This window comes from Oncorhynchus masou, unplaced genomic scaffold (assembly GCF_036934945.1).
Source record: "Oncorhynchus masou masou isolate Uvic2021 unplaced genomic scaffold, UVic_Omas_1.1 unplaced_scaffold_13___fragment_6___debris, whole genome shotgun sequence".
NCBI classification, from domain to species: domain Eukaryota; kingdom Metazoa; phylum Chordata; class Actinopteri; order Salmoniformes; family Salmonidae; genus Oncorhynchus; species Oncorhynchus masou.
Genome location: NW_027016670.1, coordinates 282,825 through 294,428, shown reverse-complemented (window position 1 = coordinate 294,428; position 11,604 = coordinate 282,825). Strand labels below are relative to the sequence as shown.

General features: G+C 58.0%; 1 pseudogene; it reads right to left on the bottom strand.

The window, feature by feature from the left end:
• Positions 1–11,604, bottom strand: part of LOC135539014 (neuropilin-2-like) — a 227,318-nt pseudogene that overhangs the window by 60,563 nt on the left and 155,151 nt on the right.

Here is an 11,604-nt window from a genome sequence, read left to right as displayed (position 1 = left end):
TATAGAGGGTTATAGAGGGTTATAGAGGGGGCAGGCTGTCATTTGGGACTCATACTGAGACAGCGCCGAGCCGGGAGAGAACACCTAGTTGGTGTAAATGTTTTTTTTATCGATAGCATTAGGTTTCACACTTCAGAGGTAGAAAATAGACAACTCGGAGGGATGGGAGGAGAAGGAGGAGAGGGAGGAGAAGGAGGAGAGGGAGGGATGGGAGGAGAAGGATGACGGGGAGGAGAGGGGCGAGAGGGAGATTTGGGAGGAGAAGGATGAGGGGGAGGAGAGGGAGGGATGAGAGGAGAGGGAGGAGGGAGGGATGGGAGGGAGAGGGAGGGAGGTGAGGAGAGGGAGGAGAAGGAGGGATGGGAGAAGAGGGAGGATAAGGAGGGATGGGAGGAGAGGGAGGCAGGTGAGGAAAGGGAGGAGAAGGAGGGATGGGAGGAGAGGGAGGAGAAGGAGGGATGGGAGGAGAGGGAGGAGAGGGAGGGAGGGAGGTGAGGAGAGGAGAGGGAGGAGAAGGAGGGATGGGAGGAGAGGGAGGAGAAGGAGGGAGGTGAGGAAAGGGAGGAGAAGGAGGGATGGGAGGAGAGGGAGGAGAAGGAGGGATGGGAGGAGAGGAGAGGGAGGAGGGAGGGATGCGAGGAGAGGGAGGAGGGGGAGGGATGGGAGGAGAGGGAGGGAAGTGAGGAGAGGAGAGGGAGGAGAAGGAGGGATGGGAGGAGAGGGAGGAAAAGGAGGGATGGGAGGAGAGGGAGGGAGGTGAGGAGAGGGAGGAGAAGGAGGGAGGTGAGGAGAGGGAGGAGAAGGAGTGATGGGAGGAGAGGAGAAGGAGGGATGGGAGGAGAGGGAGGGATGGGGAGGTAGTTCTCCAGAGATGTTTCTGCATGATCTAATATGACAACTGTGATTAACCACCTATACCTGCAACACTCTCATCTCCCCTCATCGTTATCATCTCTCACACAGCTGCCAGCATCTCTCTAAGTACACCTCATCTCACCCCAGAATCTCTCTCTCTCTCTGTGTCTCTCTGTGTCTCTCTCTCTCTGTCTGTCTCTCTCTCTGTGTGTGTCTCTCTCTCTGTCTCTGTCTCTCTCTCTCTGTCTCTGTCTCTGTCTCTGTCTCTCTCTCTCTCTCTCTCTCTCTGTCTCTGTCTCTCTCTCTCTCTCTCTCTCATCTGTCTCTCTCTCTCTACGTGTGTCTCTTTCTCTCTACGTGTGTCTCTCTCCCTCCGTGTGTGTGTCTCTCTCTGTGTGTGTGTCTCTCTGTGTGTGTGTGTCTCTCTCTGTGTGTGTGTCTCTCTCTGTGTGTGTGTCTCTCTCTGTGTGTGTGTCTCTCTCTCTCTCTCTCTCTCTCTCTCTCTCTCTCTCTCTCTCTCTCTCTCTCTCTCTCTCTCTCACACACACAGCTGCCAACAACCATCTACAGTACAGAAGTGCTGAATTGCTGATAATCTTTTTGCAGAAGTTATTTCCCAGTCAGATAACACTTTTATAAACTAGAAACACATCAAAATGAATGAATTATAATAATCAAGGTTGATGAGGAGGTAACTAAATATTTCTGCACCATGACCGTGTTCAAAATGGCACCCTATTCCTCACATAGTGCACTACTGTTGACCAGGGCCCTATAGGAGATATTTAGAGAATAGTGAACCGTTTGGGACCAACTAAATAGCTCTTGTCTTTAATTAATACGGTCAAAACTTTTTCTGTTTGATCCTGGGAAGAAATGTATAAAGTAGAAATTAAATTTTAATTTATTTGGGAAGAACTATTTAGCATAAAGTGATCTGCCTGCAAGGTATCAAACACACACTCTGCCTGTGAGGTAACTATCTGAAGGGCAGGAAGGCACAGCTGGGAGGATTTGTTTTCCACTGGAATAGATTATCTGCTGGAGTTAATTGCGCTCTACTGGGAATGAACCCTTTCAGGGCCCAAGCGGCCCCGTGGACTGGGAGAGACTTTAACATGTGTCTATGTGTGTGTGGTTCCTGCGCTGGGGAGGACCCCATTCCTCAGAGGAGCTAGCTACTGTATCGAGACTAATGTACTTGTTTAAACACGGATTACTGTCATGTTACTGCGTCGGTCATTCTACAGCAGTCTCCTCTCTTTTCTCTCTCTCTTCTCTCTCTTCTCTCTCTCTTCTCTCTTCCCTCTCTCTCTTCACTTTCTCTTCTCTCTTTCTCTCCTCTCTCTCTCCCTCTCTCTTCACATTCTCTCCTCTATTTCTCTCCTCTCTCTCTTCCCTCTCTCTCTTCTCTCTCTTCTCTCTCTCTTCTCTCTTCCTCTTCTCTCTTCACTTTCTCTCCTCTCTTTCTCTCCTCTCTCTCTTCCTCTTCTCTCTTCACTTTCTCTACTCTCTTTCTCTCCTCTCACTCTTCCCTCTCTCTCTTCTCTTTCTTCTCACTCTTCTCTCTCTCTCTTCTCTCTCTCTCTTCTCTCTCTTCTTTCTCTTCTCTCTCTTCTCTCTCTCTCTTCTCTCTCTTCTCTCTTCCCCTTCTCTCTTATCTCTTCACTTTCTCCCCTCTCTCTTATCTTTCTTCTCTTTCTTCTCACTCTTCTCTCTCTCCTCTCTCTCTCTCTCTCCTCTCTCTCTCTCCACTCTCTCTCCTCTCTCTCTCTTCCCTCTTTCTCTTCTCTTTCTTCTCTCTCTTCTCTCTCTTCTCACTCTTCTCTCTCTCTTCTCTCTCTCTCTTCTCTCTCTCTCTTCTCTCGCTTCTCTCTCTCTCTTCTCACTTTTCTCTCTCTCTTCTCACTCTTGTCTTTCTCGACTCTTTCTCTTCTCTCCCTCTCAATTCAATACAATTAAATTACATTTGCTTTATTGGCATGACGTAACAATGTACATAATGCCAAAGCTTATTTTGGATATTTACAACATGAAAATAATAAGAATCAAAATTGTCAACGTCAAAATAACCATACATCCAACAATAACAATAAGCATAGAGGACATGTGCAGGTTGTGCGTCCTCCCCCAACAGGACGGGCCTATTCTCATCAGAGAGATTTTTGTGGTTGCAGGGTAGGGTGGTGTGTGGAAGGTGGTAGGGAGGGTAGGGAGGGTAGGGGTGGTGTGTGGAAGGTAGTAGGGAGGGTAGGGGTGGGGTGTGGAAGGTAGTAGGGAGGGTAGGGGTGGTGTGTGGAAGGGGTGGTAGTAGGGAGGGTAGGGGTGGTGTGTGGAAGGTAGTAGGGAGGGTAGGGGTGGTGGAAGGTAGTAGGGAAGGTAGGGGTAGGGTGGAAGGTGGTAGGGAGGGTAGGGGGGTAGGGGGTGTGGAAGGTAGTAGGGAGGGTAGGGGTGGTGTGTGGAAGGTAGTAGGGAGGGTAGGGGTGGTGTGTGGAAGGTGGTAGGGAGGGTAGGGAGGGTGGTGTGTGGAAGGTAGTAGGGAGGGTAGGGGTGGTGTGTGGAAGGTAGTAGGGAGGGTAGGGGTGGTGTGTGGAAGGTAGTAGGGAGGGTAGGGGTGGTGTGTGGAAGGTAGTAGGGAGGGTATGGGTGGTGTGTGGAAGGTAGTAGGGAGGGTAGGGGTGGTGTGTGGAAGGTTGTAGGGAGGGTAGGGGTGGTGGCGTGGTGTGTGGAAGTTGGTAGGGAGGGTAGGGGTGGTGGGGTGGTGTGAAGGTAGTAGGGAGGGTAGGGGGTTTTGGGGTGGTGTGTGGAAGTTGGTAGGGAGGGTAGGGGTGGTGGGGTGGTGTGTGGAAGGTAGTAGGGAGGGTAGGGGTGGTGTGTGGAAGGTAGGTAGGGTGGGGTGGGGTGTGGAAGGTAGTAGGGAGGGTGGGGGGGTGTGGAAGGTAGTAGGGAGGGTAGGGGTGGTGGTGTGGAAGGTAGTAGGGAGGGAGGGTGGTGGGGTGGGGTGGGGTGTGGAAGGTAGTAGGGAGGGTAGGGGTGGTGGGGTGGGGTGTGGAAGGTGGTAGGGAGGGTAGGGGTGGTGTGTGGAAGGTAGTAGGGAGGGTAGGGGTGGGGTGTGGAAGGTAGTAGGGAGGGTAGGGGTGGGGTGTGGAAGGTAGTAGGGAGGGTATGGTGGGGTGGGGTGTGGAAGGTAGTAGGGAGGGTAGGGGTGGTGTGTGGAAGGTAGTAGGGAGGGTAGGGGTGTGTGGAAGGTAGTAGGGAGGGTAGGGGTGGTGGTGGAAGGTAGTAGGGGGTAGTAGGGTGGGGTAGTAGGGGGGTGGGGTGGGGTGTGGAAGGTAGTAGGGAGGGTAGGGGTGGTAGGGGGGGTGTGGAAGGTAGTAGGGAGGGAGGGGTGGTGTGTGGAAGGGTAGGGGGGTAGGGGTGTGTGGAAGGTAGTAGGGAGGGTAGGGGTGGTGTGTGGAAGGTAGTAGGGAGGGTAGGGGTGGTGTGTGGAAGGTGGTAGGGAGGGTAGGGGTGGTGGGGTGGGGTGGGGTGTGGAAGGTAGTAGTGAGGGTAGGGGTGGTGTGTGGAAGGTAGTAGGGAGGGTAGGGGTGGTGTGTGGGGTGTGGAAGGTAGTAGGGAGGGTAGGGGTGGTGGTGTGGAAGGTAGTGGTAGGGGTGGTGTGTGGAAGGTAGGGGTGGGGGGGAGGGTAGGGGGTGGTGGGGTGGGGTGTGGAAGGTAGTAGGGAGGGTAGGGGTGGTGTGTGGAAGGTAGTAGGGAGGGTAGGGGTGGTGGGGTGTGGAAGGTAGTAGGGAGGGTAGGGGTGGGTGTGTGGAAGGTGGTAGTGGAAGGTGGGGGAGGGGTGGTGGGGTGGGGTGTGGAAGGTAGTAGGGAGGGTAGGGGTGGGTGTGGAAGGTAGTAGGGAGGGTAGGGGTGGTGGGGTGTGGAAGGTAGTAGGGAGGGTAGGGGTGGGGTGTGGAAGGTAGTAGGGAGGGTAGGGGTGGTGTGTGGAAGGTAGTAGGGAGGGTAGGGGTGGGGTGTGGAAGGTAGTAGGGAGGGTAGGGGTGGGGTGTGGAAGGTGGTAGGGAGGGTAGGGGTGGTGGGGTGGAAGGTAGTAGGGAGGGTAGGGGTGGGGTGTGGAAGGTAGTAGGGAGGGTAGGGGTGGGGTGTGGGGGTAGTAGGGAGTAGGGAGGGGTGGGTGTGGAAGGTAGTGGAGGGGTAGGGGTGGGGTGTGGAAGGGTAGGGAGGGTAGGGGTGGGGTGTGGAAGGTATGGGTGGTGTGTGGAAGGTAGTAGGGAGGGGTGGGGTGTGGAAGGTAGTAGGGAGGGTAGGGGGTGGGGTGGAAGGTAGTAGGGAGGGTATGGGTGGTGTGTGGAAGGTAGTAGGGAGGGTAGGGGTGGGGTGTGGAAGGTAGTAGGGAGGGTAGGGGTGGTGGGGTGGGGGTAGGGTGGAAGGTAGTAGGGAGGGTAGGGGTGGTGGTGTGGAAGGTAGTAGGGAGGGTAGGGGTGGGTGTGTGGAAGGTAGTAGGGAGGGTAGGGGTGGTGTGTGGAAGGTAGTAGGGAAGTGTGGAAGTAGGGAGGGTAGGGGTGGTGTGTGGAAGGTAGTAGGGAGGGTAGGGGTGGGTGTGGAAGGTAGTAGGGAGGGTAGGGGTGGTGGGGGTGGGTAGTAGGGAGGGTAGGGGTGGGGTGTGGAAGGTAGTAGGGAGGGTAGGGGGGTGGTGTGTGGAAGGTAGTAGGGAGGGTAGGGGTGGTGGTGTGGAAGGTAGTAGGGAGGGTAGGGGTGGTGGGGTGGGGTGGAAGGTAGGGAGTGGTGGTGGAAGGTAGTAGGGTGTGGGTGTGGAAGGTAGTAGGGAGGGTAGGGGTGGGGTGTGGAAGGTAGTAGGGAGGGTAGGGGTGGGGTGTGGAAGGTAGTAGGGAGGGTAGGGGTGGTGTGTGGAAGGTGGTAGGGAAGGTGGTAGGGAGGAGGGTAGGGGTGGTGGGTGTGTGGGGTGGAAGGTAGTAGGGAGGGTAGGGGGGGTGGTGTGTGGAAGGTAGTAGGGAGGGTAGGGGTGGGGTGTGGAAGGTAGTAGGGAGGGTAGGGGTGGTGGGGTGTGGAAGGTAGTAGGGAGGGTAGGGGTGGGGTGTGGAAGGTAGTAGGGAGGGTAGGGGTGGGGTGTGGAAGGTAGTAGGGAGGGTAGGGGTGGTGGGGTGTGGAAGGTGGTAGGGAGGGTAGGGGTGGTGTGTGGAAGGTAGTAGGGGGGTAGGGGGGTGTGGAAGGTAGTAGGGAGGGTAGGGGGGTGGGGTGTGGAAGGTAGTAGGGAGGGTAGGGGTGGTGTGTGGAAGGTAGTAGGGAGGGTAGGGGTGGGGTGTGGAAGGTAGTAGGGAGGGTAGGGGGGGTGGGGTGTGGGGTGTGGAAGGTAGTAGGGAGGGTAGGGGTGGTGTGTGGAAGGTAGTAGGGAGGGTAGGGGTGGTGTGTGGAAGGTAGTAGGGAGGGTAGGGGTGGGGTGTGGAAGGTAGTAGGGAGGGTAGGGGTGGTGGGATGGGGTGTGGAAGGTAGTAGGGAGGGTAGGGGTGGTGTGTGGAAGGTAGTAGGGAGGGTAGGGTGGTGTGTGGGGTGTGGAAGGGTAGGGAGGGGTAGGGGGTTGGGGTGGGGTGTGGAAGGTAGTAGGGAGGGTAGGGGTGGGGTGTGGAAGGTAGTAGGGAGGGTAGGGGTGGGGTGTGGAAGGTAGTAGGGAGGGTAGGGGTGGGGTGTGGAAGGTAGTAGGGAGGGTAGGGGTGGTGTGTGGAAGGTAGTAGGGAGGGTAGGGGTGGTGTGTGGAAGGTAGTAGGGAGGGTAGGGGTGGGGTGTGGAAGGTAGTAGGGAGGGTAGGGGGGTGGTGGAAGGGAGGGTAGGGTGGGGTGTGGAAGGTAGTAGGGAGGGGTGGGGTGTGGAAGGTAGTAGGGAGGGTAGGGGTGGTGGGGTGGAAGGTAGTAGGGAGGGTAGGGGTGGGGTGTGGAAGGTAGTAGGGAGGGTAGGGGTGGGGTGTGGAAGGTAGTAGGGAGGGTAGGGGTGGGGTGTGGAAGGTAGTAGGGAGGGTAGGGGTGGGGGTGTGGAAGGTAGTAGGGAGTGGTAGGGGTGGGGTGTGGAAGGTAGTGGTAGGGGTGGGTGTGGAAGGTAGTAGGGAGGGTAGGGGTGGGGTGTGGAAGGTAGTAGGGAGGGTAGGGGTGGGTGTGTGGAAGGTAGTAGGGAGGGTAGGGGTGGGGTGTGGAAGGTAGTAGGGAGGGTAGGGGTGGGGTGTGGAAGGTAGTAGGGAGGGTAGGGGTGGGGTGTGGAAGTAGTAGGGAGGGTAGGGAGGTAGGGGTGGGTGTGGGGGTGGTAGGGGTGGGGTGTGGAAGGTAGTAGGGAGGGTAGGGGTGGGGTGTGGAAGGTAGTAGGGAGGGTAGGGGTGGGGTGTGGAAGGTAGTAGGGAGGGTAGGGGTGGGGTGTGGAAGGTAGTAGGGAGGGTAGGGGTGGGGTGTGGAAGGTAGTAGGGAGGTAGGGGGGGTAGGGGGGGTGTGGAAGGTAGTAGGGGGGTGGGGTGTGGAAGGTAGGTAGGGGTGGGGTGTGGAAGGTAGTAGGGAGGGTAGGGGTGGGGTGTGGAAGGTAGTAGGGAGGGTAGGGGTGGGGTGTGGAAGGTAGTAGGGAGGGTAGGGGTGGGGTGTGGAAGGTAGTAGGGAGGGTAGGGGTGGGGTGTGGAAGGTAGTAGGGAGGGTAGGGGTGGTGGGGTGGAAGGTAGTAGGGAGGGTAGAGGTGTGGTGTGGAAGGTAGTAGGGAGGGTAGGGGTGGTGGGGTGGAAGGTAGTAGGGAGGGTATGGGTGGTGGGTGGAAGGTAGTAGGGGGAGGGTAGGGGTGGGGTGTGGGGGTGGAAGGTAGGAGGGTAGGGGTGGGGTGTGGAAGGTAGTAGGGAGGGTAGGGGTGGTGTGTGGAAGGTAGTAGGGAGGGTAGGGGTGGGGTGTGGAAGGTAGTAGGGAGGGTAGGGGTGGGGTGTGGAAGGTAGTAGGGAGGGTAGGGGTGGGGTGTGGAAGGTAGTAGGGAGGGTAGGGGTGGTGGGTGTGGAAGGTAGTGGTAGTGTAGTAGGGAGGGTAGGGGTGGGGTGTGGAAGGTAGTAGGGAGGGTAGGGGTGGGGTGTGGAAGGTAGTAGGGAGGGTAGGGGGGTGGTGGTGTGGAAGGTAGTGGGGTGGGAGGGTAGGGGTGGGGTGTGGAAGGTAGGGGTGGGGTGTGGAAGGTAGTAGGGAGGGTAGGGGTGGTGTGTGGAAGGTAGTAGGGAGGGTAGGGGTGGGGGTGGGTGTGGAAGGTAGTAGGGAGGGTAGGGGTGGTGTGTGGAAGGTAGTAGGGAGGGTAGGGGGGTAGGGGTGTGTGGAAGGTGTAGGGAGGGTAGGGGTGGGGTGTGGGGGGAGGGTAGGGGTGGTGTAGTAGGGAGGGTAGGGGTGGGGTGTGGAAGGTAGTAGGGAGGGTAGGGGTGGGGTGTGGAAGGTAGTAGGGAGGGTAGGGGTGGGGTGTGGAAGGTAGTAGGGAGGGTAGGGGTGGGGTGTGGAAGGTAGTAGGGAGGGTAGGGGTGGGGTGTGGAAGGTAGTAGGGAGGGTAGGGGGGTGGTGGTGTGGAAGGTAGTAGGGAGGGTAGGGGTGGGGTGTGGAAGGTAGTAGGGAGGGTAGGGGTGGTGGGGTGGGGTGTGGAAGGTAGTAGGGAGGGTAGGGGGGGGGTGGGGTGTGGAAGGTAGTAGGGAGGGTAGGGGTGGGGTGTGGAAGGTAGTAGGGAGGGTAGGGGTGGGGTGTGGAAGGTAGTAGGGAGGGTAGGGGTGGGGTGTGGAAGGTAGTAGGGAGGGTAGGGGTGGTGTGTGGAAGGTAGTAGGGAGGGTAGGGGTGGGGTGTGGAAGGTAGTAGGGAGGGTAGGGGTGGGGTGTGGAAGGTAGTAGGGAGGGTAGGGGTGGGGTGTGGAAGGTAGTAGGGAGGGTAGGGGTGGGGTGTGGAAGGTAGTAGGGAGGGTAGGGGTGGTGGGGGTGTGGAAGGTAGTAGGGAGGGTAGGGGTGGGGTGTGGAAGGTAGTAGGGAGGGTAGGGGTGGGGTGTGGAAGGTAGTAGGGAGGGTAGGGGTGGGTGTGTGGAAGGTAGTAGGGAGGGTAGGGGTGGGGTGTGGAAGGTAGTAGGGAGGGTAGGGGTGGGGTGTGGAAGGTAGTAGGGAGGGTAGGGGTGGGGTGTGGAAGGTAGTAGGGAGGGTAGGGGTGGGGTGTGGAAGGTAGTAGGGAGGGTAGGGGTGGGGTGTGGAAGGTAGTAGGGAGGGTAGGGGTGGGGTGTGGAAGGTAGTAGGGAGGGTAGGGGTGGGGTGTGGAAGGTAGTAGGGAGGGTAGGGGTGGGGTGTGGAAGGTAGTAGGGAGGGTAGGGGTGGGGTGTGGAAGGTAGTAGGGAGGGGTGGGGTGTGGGGTAGGGGTGGGGTGTGGAAGGTAGTAGGGAGGGTAGGGGTGGGTGGAAGGTGTGGAAGGTAGTAGGGAGGGTAGGGGGGTGGTGGGGTGTGGAAGGTAGTAGGGAGGGTAGGGGTGGGGTGTGGAAGGTAGTAGGGAGGGTAGGGGGGTGGGGGTGTGGAAGGTAGTAGGGAGGGTAGGGGTGGGGTGTGGAAGGTAGTAGGGAGGGTAGGGGTGGGGTGTGGAAGGTGGTAGGGAGGGTAGGGGTGGGGGTGTGGAAGGTAGTAGGGAGGGTAGGGGTGGGGGTGGGGTGTGGAGGGGTGGTAGGGAGGGTAGGGGTGGGGTGTGGAAGGTAGTAGGGAGGGTAGGGGTGGGGTGTGGAAGGTAGTAGGGAGGGTAGGGGTGGGGTGTGGAAGGTAGTAGGGAGGGTAGGGGGGTGGGGTGTGGAGGGTAGTAGGGAGGGTAGGGGGGTGGGGTGTGGAGGGGTGGTAGGGAGGGTAGGGAGGGTAGGGGTGGGGTGTGGAAGGTAGTAGGGAGGGTAGGGGTGGGTGTGGGGTGTGGAAGGTAGTAGGGAGGGTAGGGGTGGTGGGGTGTGGAAGGTGGTAGGGAGGGTAGGGGTGTGTGGGGTGTGGAAGGTAGTAGGGAGGGTAGGGGTGGGGTGTGGAAGGTAGTAGGGAGGGTAGGGGTGGGGTGTGGAAGGTGGTAGGGAGGGTAGGGGTGGGGGGGTGGAAGGTAGTAGGGAGGGTAGGGGTGGGGTGTGGGGGTAGTAGGGAGGGTAGGGAGGGGGGTGGGGTGTGGAAGGTAGTAGGGAGGGTAGGGGTGGTGTGTGGAAGGTAGTAGGGAGGGTAGGGGTGGGGTGTGGAAGGTAGTAGGGAGGGTAGGGGTGGGGTGTGGAAGGTGGTAGGGAGGGTAGGGGTGGTGTGTGGAAGGTAGTAGGGAGGGTAGGGGTGGTGTGTGGAAGGTAGTAGGGAGGGTAGGGGTGGGGTGTGGAAGGTAGTAGGGAGGGTAGGGGTGGTGTGTGGAAGGTAGTAGGGAGGGTAGGGGTGGGGTGTGGAAGGTGGTAGGGAGGGTAGGGGTGGTGGTGTGGGGTGTGGAAGGTAGTAGGGAGGGTAGGGGTGGGGTGTGGAAGGTAGTAGGGAGGGTAGGGGTGGTGTGTGGAAGGTAGTAGGGAGGGTAGGGGTGGTGGGGTGTGGAAGGTAGTAGGGAGGGTAGGGGTGGTGTGTGGAAGGTAGTAGGGAGGGTAGGGGTGGTGTGTGGAGGGTAGTAGGGAGGGTAGGGGTGGTGTGTGGAAGGTAGTAGGGAGGGTAGGGGTGGTGTGTGGAGGGTAGTAGGGAGGGTAGGGGTGGTGTGTGGAGGGTAGTAGGGAGGGTAGGGGTGGTGTGTGGAGGGTGTTGGGAGGGTAGGGGTGGTGTGTGGAAGGTAGTAGGGAGGGTAGGGGTGGTGTGTGGAGGGTAGTAGGGAGGGTAGGGGTGGTGTGTGGAAGGTGGTAGGGAGGGTAGGGGTGGTGTGTGGAGGGTAGTAGGGAGGGTAGGGGTGGTGTGTGGAAGGTGGTAGGGAGGGTAGGGGTGGTGTGTGGAGGGTAGTAGGGAGGGTAGGGGTGGTGGGGGATGGAGAAATCAGACCGATCCTTTCTCTCTTTAAAGCTACCATATGGAAAACAGAGCTGATCGGTTTACAGGGTGGTGTGTGTGTGTGTGTGTGTGTGTGTGTGTGTGTGTGTGTGTGTGTGTGTGTGTGTGTGTGTGTGTGTGTGTGTGTGTGTGTGTGTGTGTGTGTGTGTGTGTGTGTGTGTGTGTGTGTGTGTGTGTGTGTGTGTGTGTGTGTGTGTGTGTGTGTGCGTGTGTGTGCGTGTGTGTGTTTGCCTTTGACGAGGCAGGGGAGTTTAGACAGGAAAGTCAGGCCACGGAGAACACAAGACAGGGCTGGAGCTCAGGAGAGATCGAGAAGGAGAGATTGAGATGGAGTGTGAGAGAAGGAGAGATAGATATGAAGAAGGAGAGAGAGAGAAGGAGAGAGAGAAGGAGAGAGAGAGAAGGAGAGATAGAGAAGGAGAGAGAGAGGAGAGAAAGAGAAGGAGAGAGAGAAGGAGAGAGAGAGAGAAGGAGAGATCGAGAAGGAGAGATCGAGATGGAGTGTGAGAGAAGGAGAGAGAGAGGAGAGATAGAGAAGGAGCGAAAGAAGGAGAGGTAGATAAGGAGAGAGAGAGAGGAGAGAGATAGAAGGAGAGAGAGAGAAAAGGATAGATAGATAAGGAGAGAGAGAGAGAGAAGGAGAGAGAGAGAAGGAGAGAGAGAGAGAGAGAGGGGAGAGAAAGAGGAGAGATAGAGGTGGAGTGTGTCTCCTGTCCAGTGATGACCAGATGACCATGATAAAACCAGGTGTC